General features: G+C 36.0%; 1 pseudogene; it reads right to left on the bottom strand.

The window, feature by feature from the left end:
- Positions 1-242: 242 nt before the first annotated feature.
- On the bottom strand, positions 243-361 carry LOC145288523 (5S ribosomal RNA; annotated as a pseudogene).
- Between the last annotated feature and the right edge of the window lie 11,366 nt (positions 362-11,727).

The following is an 11,727-nucleotide window of genomic DNA, read 5'->3' as shown; positions in this document are numbered from 1 at the left end:
AGTACTGTATATGGACGGCTATATATATATATATATATATATGTGTGTGTGTGTGTGTGTGTGTGTGTGTGTGTGCAGTCAACACCAACCCTATACAGGGTTTAATCGGCTTCCTCCGAAGGAAGAAGTTTCATGGAAGTATGAAATTCACAAGTGGTCCCCAATCGCATGTATATCCCCGTTAGGGGAGATGACGACGTTAGGTTTTTGCAACTTTTTGCAGGGAGATGCCGACGTCCTCCTACATACAGCACCTGGACTCCCCAAATTGGTCACCCATTTTAGTAATGACCAGGCTCAACGTTTCTTAACTTCGGTGATCTGACGGGAACCGGTGTGTCAACGTGATTTGGCTGTATGCAATATATATATATATATATATATATATATATATATATATATATATATATAAGTAGGTTGTAGTTTGCTTGAAGCATTGTTGAAGAAAATTATAAGGTAAAATTAAAAGCCAAGAACAATGCGAGATTTTTTTTTATATAGAGTAAAATTAAATGCAAACATAAGAAATAAAGTTCTTTTTTTTGTTGTTTGTTTTTTCTTTTTCACACAAATTTTAACTCTAAACAACAGTAATTTTTTTTTTTCTGTTGTATTCAATGGTGATATAAATCTCAATATATTTCAGACTTATTAGTCCATTTTCAAGAGAAGACAGCGGAAGAGTGTTCAAAATTGGAAAAGTAGCCGCCGAGTTTGCCACGTGATACCGCGAAATATAGAACAAAAAATGACGTTAGGAGAACGTTAAAATAAATCAGTTGATTTTTTAAATACTTGTTGCGTTTGTGAATCAAGGGAGATGACTATTCAAGCAAGGTTTTTTTTTGTTTTTTTTTTAATTATTGTTTTTCTTATGTTTTAAACTTATATTATAAAAGCGGAGCTCAATTCCAGTCTATTGTTTAGTGTGGGAGTATTTTTTGAAATAATTAAAGATTCGAGGATACGAAGTTGACCTACGTTTCTTGAAGAAGCAAGAATGTTGATGTGAAAATCTGGTTCTGAATTAATGCAAGTGCGAATATGTTTATAGAACGACGAAGCAGTAGTGTTTAAGTGCTCTTTAATGCGGTGATGAAGCAATCTGGTAGTGCGTCCGATGTAAGATGCACTGCATTTAGCGCATTGTAGGTCGTAAACAACGTGGTTCTTAAAGCATAAACCTGTGTGTGATATTGGGCAATTAGAGAGTGAACAAGGGGAAGGTGTATGCGATGGATGTTTTCGGTTGAGCTGTTGTCTTAAAGTAGATCCAGTGTGGATGAGTTGAATGTTGAGCCCCTCGCTGCGGATGGCTTTTCGGATTGAAGATGAGATTTTGTCACTGAGGAAGGGTAGTTTTAGAAAACAATTGTTAGAGAAGGGTCGGGTGTTGCGTTTTTTCTTTTTAAGTGAGGATAGGATCGTATTAGGGTAGCCGTTTAGTGAGAGGGTCTGTAGGAAATTGTTAGTGTGTGTATGTTTGTCGGAGATGTTAGTGCATTTGTCTTGTATGCGTGAGATTTCGGCATGTGCGTAGTTTAGTTTGTCCTTGAGAGGTAGCGCAGATTTGAAATGTACGAAGAGGCGTTTGCTGGCGGGTTTTCTGTAGAATTCAATGCATATGGCACCATTTTTTTTTATTTGTATTTTAAAATCAAATAGAGAAAGGGATTCCGAAGAGTCTGGGTGTTCTATAGTAAATTTTAAGTTTGGGTCGGCGTTATTGAATTTGTGGAAAATGTTAATAGCTTCTTCGCGGGAGTATGTGATAATTAAAATGTCATCGATATATCTAGTAAAAAGGAGATAAGAATAGCAGGTACTAAGGGTGTGTCTTTCGAGTTTGTCCATATAAGCAATGGCAAGAATACCGGATAGACTGGAGCCCATGGGTAGTCCAGATACTTGTTTGAACGTGTTTTGTAGGAAAGTAAAGTAAGTGTTGTCTACTATAATACGGAGGCGTTGTAAGAGATCTCCTGGAGTAATTCCGAAGCATTGTGGGTTTTTAGATGCTATAATGTCTGCCATGAGATTAATGGCTGGATGTGCAGGAATGGAGGTGTATAAAGAAACGACGTCTAGGCTAAATGGGTATCTGTATAGTTTGAGTAGATGGTGTGGTAGATCGTTGAGTCTGTTAATTACTTGGTTGGAACTACTAACATGGGCTGGGAAGGTAGAGAGTAGAGGTTTAAGTAGGCGGGATATTAACCAAGAGATTTTATAAAGGGGACCGTTAACGCTTGAAACAATGGGTCTGATCTGTGTGTGTGTGCTATTTTTGTGGGTTTTAATAAGGTGATAAAAGGTAGGTAATTTGCTGTATTTAGTAATAAAATTTAGTCTGTGTTGTTTTGGGAGATTTCTTTTAAAACAAATTTGAGACCATGTCTTGTTAATGTTGTTCTCAATACGAGCAGCAGTGATATTATGTGCTGGGGTGTAAAGGTCGGTATTGGAAAGATGCTCTATAGCAAGGTTGTTATAAGATTCCTGTGATATAACGCAAAATTCTCTGCCCTTATCAGAGGGTAAGTAAATTAATCTTTGTCTTTAAGGGATTTAAGGGTGAGGTATTGGTTCCTGGTAAGATTGGGGGTAATATGGTGTTGTTCGCGTTCAAGTATTCTGAGGATTTTATGCTTTAACCTTGAAAGTTTTAGATCTAGTGGAATATTATTAGGAGGTGGGTATAAAGGGTGATCAAGCTGAAAAACAGGAAAAGAGGTGTTGTGATTACCTGAGAGGTTGAGGGGGGTGTCCTTGTTATCGTGCGGGGCAAAAGCGTGCAGCCATTTAAGGTGGTAAGCAGTTCTGCAGAACTGCGTTTCTATGTTGAGTTTAGCTTTATCCGTCAGTTTCATTGTGGTGATAAACTTAGGGCCAAGTGAAAGGAGATCCGTTTCAGTTGCGGAAAGAGAGTTAGTGAGGTCAGTTACGAGAAGATGATCTTTAAGGGACTTGTCGGTGGAAGAATCCTATGAATTATGTATGTGTCTGTTGTAGACCGGTTTATTAGTTTTCTGTTTAAGCCAAGTAAATTTGCGTATGAGACGTTTCTGTTCATTGTTGAAGCTGGAATGGTATGCGCGGTCGATCAGAGATTGGATGTTGTTTAGCGAATGACCGTTAGGGGTAGATGAAGTGAGTGAATTCCGGAGGTTCTTGACTGAATTAATATGTCCATGTAGAGTCCGGTGGTGTTGCTTAATGATTATTTTGAAGCAATAGTCATATATAAATTGTCGTGAAGTGTGTAGAAAACGGAAACATGTTGGCAGATTTATGTTCCTGATTGTGTTAGGAATAATTTTGTTTTTACGGCATTTTTTCAAAAAGTAGATTTGGCAGTTGACTCTAGCGCGTTTTTCCGTAGTTTTGAAGATGCTCTTCATGAGTGCAAACTCTGTCTGGCTGAGACTGAGGGATATAAGAAGGTTGTAGTTTGCTTGAAGCATTGTTGAAGAAAATTATAAGGTAAAATTAAAAGCCAAGAACAATGCGAGATTTTTTTTTATATAGAGTAAAATTAAATGCAAACATAAGAAATAAAGTTCTTTTTTTTTGTTGTTTGTTTTTTCTTTTTCACACAAATTTTAACTCTAAACAACAGTAATTTTTTTTTCTGTTGTATTCAATGGTGATATAAATCTCAATATATTTCAGACTTATTAGTCCATTTTCAAGAGAAGACAGCGGAAGAGTGTTCAAAATTGGAAAAGTAGCCGCCGAGTTTGCCACGTGATACCGCGAAATATAGAACAAAAAATGACGTTAGGAGAACGTTAAAATAAATCAGTTGATTTTTTAAATACTTGTTGCGTTTGTGAATCAAGGGAGATGACTATTCAAGCAAGGTTTTTTTTTTTTTTTAATTATTGTTTTTCTTATGTTTTAAACTTATATTATAAAAGCGGAGCTCAATTCCAGTCTATTGTTTAGTGTGGGAGTATTTTTTGAAATAATTAAAGATTCGAGGATACGAAGTTGACCTACGTTTCTTTATACCCACCTCCTAATAATATTCCACTAGATCTAAAGCTTTCAAGGTTAAAGCATAAAATCCTCAGAATACTTGAACGCGAACAACACCATATTACCCCCAATCTTACCAGGAACCAATACCTCACCCTTAAATCCCTTAAAGACAAAGATTTAGTTTACTTACCCTCTGATAAGGGCAGAGAATTTTGCGTTATATCACAGGAATCTTATAACAACCTTGCTATAGAGCATCTTTCCAATACCGACCTTTACACCCCAGCACATAATATCACTGCTGCTCGTATTGAGAACAACATTAACAAGACATGGTCTCAAATTTGTTTTAAAAGAAATCTCCCAAAACAACACAGACTAAATTTTATTACTAAATACAGCAAATTACCTACCTTTTATCACCTTATTAAAACCCACAAAAATAGCACACACACACAGATCAGACCCATTGTTTCAAGCGTTAACGGTCCCCTTTATAAAATCTCTTGGTTAATATCCCGCCTACTTAAACCTCTACTCTCTACCTTCCCAGCCCATGTTAGTAGTTCCAACCAAGTAATTAACAGACTCAACGATCTACCACACCATCTACTCAAACTATACAGATACCCATTTAGCCTAGACGTCGTTTCTTTATACACCTCCATTCCTGCACATCCAGCCATTAATCTCATGGCAGACATTATAGCATCTAAAAACCCACAATGCTTCGGAATTACTCCAGGAGATCTCTTACAACGCCTCCGTATTATAGTAGACAACACTTACTTTACTTTCCTACAAAACACGTTCAAACAAGTATCTGGACTACCCATGGGCTCCAGTCTATCCGGTATTCTTGCCATTGCTTATATGGACAAACTCGAAAGACACACCCTTAGTACCTGCTATTCTTATCTCCTTTTTACTAGATATATCGATGACATTTTAATTATCACATACTCCCGCGAAGAAGCTATTAACATTTTCCACAAATTCAATAACGCCGACCCAAACTTAAAATTTACTATAGAACACCCAGACTCTTCGGAATCCCTTTCTCTATTTGATTTTAAAATACAAATAAAAAAAAATGGTGCCATATGCATTGAATTCTACAGAAAACCCGCCAGCAAACGCCTCTTCGTACATTTCAAATCTGCGCTACCTCTCAAGGACAAACTAAACTACGCACATGCCGAAATCTCACGCATACAAGACAAATGCACTAACATCTCCGACAAACATACACACACTAACAATTTCCTACAGACCCTCTCACTAAACGGCTACCCTAATACGATCCTATCCTCACTTAAAAAGAAAAAACGCAACACCCGACCCTTCTCTAACAATTGTTTTCTAAAACTACCCTTCCTCAGTGACAAAATCTCATCTTCAATCCGAAAAGCCATCCGCAGCGAGGGGCTCAACATTCAACTCATCCACACTGGATCTACTTTAAGACAACAGCTCAACCGAAAACATCCATCGCATACACCTTCCCCTTGTTCACTCTCTAATTGCCCAATATCACACACAGGTTTATGCTTTAAGAACCACGTTGTTTACGACCTACAATGCGCTAAATGCAGTGCATCTTACATCGGACGCACTACCAGATTGCTTCATCACCGCATTAAAGAGCACTTAAACACTACTGCTTCGTCGTTCTATAAACATATTCGCACTTGCATTAATTCAGAACCAGATTTTCACATCAACATTCTTGCTTCTTCAAGAAACGTAGGTCAACTTCGTATCCTCGAATCTTTAATTATTTCAAAAAATACTCCCACACTAAACCATAGACTGGAATTGAGCTCCGCTTTTATAATATAAGTTTAAAACATAAGAAAAACAATAATTAAAAAAAAAACAAAAAAAAAACTTGCTTGAATAGTCATCTCCCTTGATTCACAAACGCAACAAGTATTTAAAAAATCAACTGATTTATTTTAACGTTCTCCTAACGTCATTTTTTGTTCTATATTTCGCGGTATCACGTGGCAAACTCGGCGGCTACTTTTCCAATTTTGAACACTCTTCCGCTGTCTTCTCTTGAAAATGGACTAATAAGTCTGAAATATATTGAGATTTATATCACCATTGAATACAACAGAAAAAAAAAATTACTGTTGTTTAGAGTTAAAATTTGTGTGAAAAAGAAAAAACAAACAACAAAAAAAAGAACTTTATTTCTTATGTTTGCATTTAATTTTACTCTATATAAAAAAAAATCTCGCATTGTTCTTGGCTTTTAATTTTACCTTATAATATATATATATATATATATATATATATATATATATATATATATATATATATATATATATATATTAAATGTGTTAGTAATTTATTTAATCGTAGTGTAAACATTATTTCTTCATTTCCACATTTCTTTGTCTATATGCTTCTTCTTTTTTTTTGTAAAGTCTGTTTCTGTTAGCAGGAGCATAAAATTCGATACTGTTCATAGTATAACGAAAGTCTTTCTGCATCTGCTCGTATGTGTCACGTGTACATGAAGCGAACGATGAAAAATAAAAAGAAGAGGAAAGCGCCGTCAAATGAAGCTTATTTAAGTTCTGGAGTTTCAAAAAGGTAGGATTCGAATATTTAGGAACCTTCAAAACTAACAGACAAGCGAGTGAAGAAATATCGCATTTCTCAAGCGTCCGTTACAGAGATAAGATAAGCACCACGATAACGGTTCTGAGAATACAAAACTGCCTCCTTCCATCTGCTCAACATTAGTAACATTATACTTCTAAACTGAAGTGTAGAAATGTGTTGCCATGTGCAACGGGCTAATTAGTATAATTGACGGGGGCGCGATATCGATGTCAGCTAGAACCGCATATGATTGGTTAGCGTGATGATCAGACATAGTAAACATCTGGAGTTGAATTCCAGTTCTTGAATAAATCTTAGTGAAGCCAAGCATAATGTAAGATTCGGGAATATTGGAAACGCTGCTGTGGTATAGCCAGAAGCAATTGATAGTAAAGGAAATAGATATCCGTTAATCACATAAATAACATTTGGTTAATCTTAACAGCTTCATCGATTCGTTTCTTATTTAAGTGTGTGCCTTTCTAACCAACTTATCTTTCTCCGGTTATTGGAAGCTGGTCTACATATCACAGTCTTTAGTCTCATACGAAGCACAACAGGCGTTCACGATTTGAAGGTAATATAAATCTGCCTTACAAAATTCAAGTAAATTGTTTGAACATCAATTATGAAAAACTCGTGTTATGAATTCAAATTATTACATTTCTTTAGACTATTATTAATATCTGATTATATCATATTATATTATATTATATTATACTATACTAGCAATAGGTGCCCGGCGTTGCCCGGGTATTTGGAGGTGTATGCTGAGAAAAAAACAAAAAAAAAACAATATTTTTTTTAACTTTGACCCCTATTATGACCCAATATACTTATTGTTTTTGGCTCAAATCAAGTTATTAAGTTAGATCTATGCCCAAGGAACCTATATCTAAAATGTCAAGTGTTTAGACCCAAAATTGTCGGAGGGGTTTAGTAGAGTTATCAAAGGTCAAATCGTTGAACTTTGACCCCTTAACAGCCAAATTTCTGGCCGAAACCCGATCGCATCGATTTTCCCAAAATCTCAGTACCCTGTATATCAAATTTAGAGTCTGTAGACTAATAATTGACAGAGTTATTGCGTAGGGAAATGTACACAGAAACACACACACACACACAGACACACACAGAGATACGTTCACTTTTACAGATATATAGATTATATTATATTATATTATATTAAACTCCTCGGCCTAACGCTTTCAGGATACATGAGTTGGAACAATTACATCAAGAGTATCGGCAGGACCGCTGTGAAGAAGGTGGGTTCTCTCTACCGTGCTAGAAAGATACTAACGCCCGAAAGTATATATACCTCTATAAGGCCACCATTCGCCCATGTATGGAGTATTGTTGTCATATTTGGGCTGGTGCAGCTACCACTAGTCTCTCGCTCCTAGACAAGGTTCAAAAGAGAGTCGCCAATCTGATAGGTCCTGAACTGTCATCTAAACTTCAGCCCCTGTCCCATCGACGAAATGTTGCATCCCTCTGCCTTTTCTACAAGTACTTTAACGGTGAATTCTCTGACGAACTGCAAGCACTTGTGCTCCCTCGATGTAAATACCCCAGACAACCCCGACAAGCAGCTAAATCCCACCCCTTCACAGTAGAGATCACTAGATGTAAGAGAGCCTTCTACTCCAGTAGTTTCTTCCTCAGAACAGCTAGACTTTGGAATTCCCTGCCGGGTCCCTGCTTCCCCAACTGTACTGACATGCAGAAGTTCAAGTGCAACGTGAACCGACATCTTGCTACCCAACTCCCTACACAGTACCCCTGATGCCCATGTCCCTGATAGTAGCCCCCTACAACAAAGTGGCAATATGCCTTGTTTGGGGTGAAAATGTAATAAAAAATTGTTTTTTTTTATTATATAGATGTAGCATGTTTTTCTTATTTTGGTAATTCATTATTCTATATTCCATAACCTTATTAGTTATTACTACTTATCTAATTAATATGTTTTACGATGTATTGGTAAATATTATTCTTATGTAGATGGAGACAAAACCATTGACATAATGTTAGCTAATGGACCTGAACGTGGGCGTTCAGTTTTCGATCGAGACATACTAAAAGCAAAATAAAATGACACTTGATACTCATTTACTAAACACTTAGCATAATAAGAAGATAAAGGGCAAGTGGAGTAATCCTGGAAATAAAGTGGCGCCCTTCCCTTCAACTCGGTGTATCGCCTAATAAAAAAAGGAGCCTTCGTGTCGCCCTCAGTTATGTTATGTACGGCATAATCACGTTCACATACCGGTTCTCGTTAGATCACCGAAGTTAAACAACATTGAGTTTAGTTAGTATCAGCTAGATGACCATTTTGAAATACCAGGCGTTTTATGTAGGTTGACGTCGACACTTCCTTGCAAACACTCTAAAAACTTAACATTGTCATCTCTCCTAACGGGGATATACACGTGGCTGGTGGGTGCGCTTCTGAAATTTACATTCTCATGAAACTTCAGAGTTTCAGAGGGAACCGATTCAAACCTCTTCGGTACGGTACAATATATTGTGCTAATATTTATACATTTTCTATCACTAGTATAACATATATATTTTGTGCTTTTAAGTTTATACTTGTGTGCTTATATATCGTCCATTAACTTGTCCTGTCATATTTATTGTATTTTCATTTCTTTTATCCAGACAACACAATATTATCTCATTTCCCTTATTTCTGTATCATTCACTCTGCTATATTAACAAAATCTTATTGGAATTCTTCAAATGCGTCTGTGTGCGTATCTCTGCGTGTATGGGAAAAGTTTTGTTTATATATTTTTCGTGTCAGCATTCAACTCTGATCGTAGAGTCATCTGTTGTAATACAAACGATTTTTGGAAGGCAAATAATTTGGGCACCTTATGCAATTTCACGTTCAGTTTAAGATGCGTAAGAAACGGAATCTTTTCCTTTGTTGATACTTACAATATAGCATAACATCTGATGATATTGTTAAAGAAAACAATATAGCATAACATCTGATAATATTGATAAAGAAAACATAGGAGATATCCTTTTCTCTTCCCTGCAACCTCTATCTCACAGAAGAGATGTTGTGAGTTTGTCTATACTGTATCGTTATTTTCATGGAAAGTGTTCGACTGAGCTTCAGTCTATGGTCCCCCCTCGTCAAACTTTCACAAGAAACACACGTCTAGCTGAAAACACTATCAATAATTCCCCCTACTCTTTATCTATGCCTAAACCTAAATGTAGATTCCATGCACAAAGTTTCTTTCTTAGAACTGCATGTCTGTGGAATTGCCTATCTTTTTCCTGCTTCCCAGCTGACTACAATATGGTTGTATTCAAGTCTAACGTAAACAAGTTCCTGATGAGCCGTTCCACTTGTTAACAAATTTACCGAATTTCCATTACTAACGATTACTATATTGTCCAATTTCTACTGTACACTCTTTAACCCTTATCCTCGAGTGGCCGCTTGGCCTTGATAAGTGGTGATGCCTATGTAAAAAAAAAAAATCATACGAGAGAAAGTTTTGTTGCGAGTAATTAGCATCGCCGGTGATACTTACCTCCGAATTCTTCGACGCGTTGTAGGGGAGAGAGCAGACCTAGATGAGGTTGTTTCACGAGCGCACTGCTGGCCCCCTCGTTATTTATCTTTACAATTTTGCAGAAAAAATATATAGAGAGTCGCTTTAACAATAGTATATATAAAACGCTCTACTGCGCATTAAAACTTATATGTGGCAATATTATGAACCCTGGCCGAAGTCGTAAGTCATTATGAACCATTTATTGCTAATAAGAGAACCAGTTAAAAGTTTAATTAACGACATTAAGTTGGAAAAATTCAATTGGTAAATATAAAAAGAGTCATCGAGGTTTACTAAGGTGTTTTTGAAGAATTACTGAAATATAAATTTTCGCGGTGAAACGAACATAAACGAAGAAGTTGATTTGCAATCCTTTTATTTCATAAAAGAGAGAGGGAAAGGGGGAAAATGGAGATTGTGGATTTTCCATTGTCGTTGTTTTGGGAAAAGAAGAAAGTGCAGAAAAAAGAAAGTTGTTGGATTGAAGTTTCGAGATGCGATAGGAGACATCAACACTCTGAAAGAGGAAAAGGATATAGAGAAAAGTCGTTAAAGTCGATATAGTAATCGCAGCAAGTGAGTAGAGAAATAAACTGTCAATAAACGCAAAAGTTTTCCGACGTTTAAACAATCTCTGTCGCATTTTCCTGAAGAATCTACGCTAATGCCGATCGCAATTTGCCTGGACTCGAGATTAAATCGCCAATTAAACTTCGCCTCAAGGAACTTAGTAGAAACGTTAAATTGCAAACAAAAACTCTAGCCGATGCATAACGTTTTTCATAAATCAGGAAAAAGAATTTATTTTCTTTGTATACGAATTCTTAGACTTCATTTGGAATATTCTTTAAACCCAGACATTTCTACATTATTATTAACTTTCATAGAAATATGACTCTTTGAATAATTTATAGTTTTCAATTTATGTGATGACTAGGGCCATGACAACGGCATATTCTTTTCCTTGTTTTGATTCTCAGGTATATATCCATTAATATCTTATATGTTTTTATGTAGAGTGGTGTGGTTCTCGGTTGATTAATTGTGTCTGTGTCGGATATATACTCGAGAGTCAAAACAATGAAAAGAATATGCTGTTGTCATAGCCCTAGTGATAACCAGCAAAATTTATATTCTGCCTAGGAATATCATTTTTCTATTTTCCTCTGCAGATAAGAGCCATTCTTTGAAACTCCATGGAATAAGGAAAATATTTAAGCTTTTGTATAACTTGTCAAATAATAAATTGCTGTAATTTCTAAATTATAGAGTTTACATTGAATCTTTTATATCAATGCTCTATCTTGAATGTTGAGCTTTTTCATTTCGATACGATTGTTATATAAATATTAATATTACTATTTATACTTGTTTTAGATTACAGAATTATTCAATTTGTAAACTTTATTTTTTTTATTTGTGTTATATAGGGGTCTCATTCAGAGAGAGTCTTTGAGTCTTATTAGTCTTAGAGAGAGTTTTAGAGAGAGATTTTGAAAGAGTTCTAGAGAGGGATGTTGTGAGAGAGATTGTTCGTTCC

The sequence above is a fragment of the Euprymna scolopes genome, chromosome 11 (assembly GCF_053919585.1).
Source record: "Euprymna scolopes isolate OS-2025 chromosome 11, ASM5391958v1, whole genome shotgun sequence".
Classification (NCBI taxonomy): Eukaryota; Metazoa; Mollusca; class Cephalopoda; order Sepiida; family Sepiolidae; genus Euprymna; species Euprymna scolopes.
Note: the sequence above shows the minus strand (reverse complement) of the source record. Positions and strands in the feature narration are given on the sequence as shown.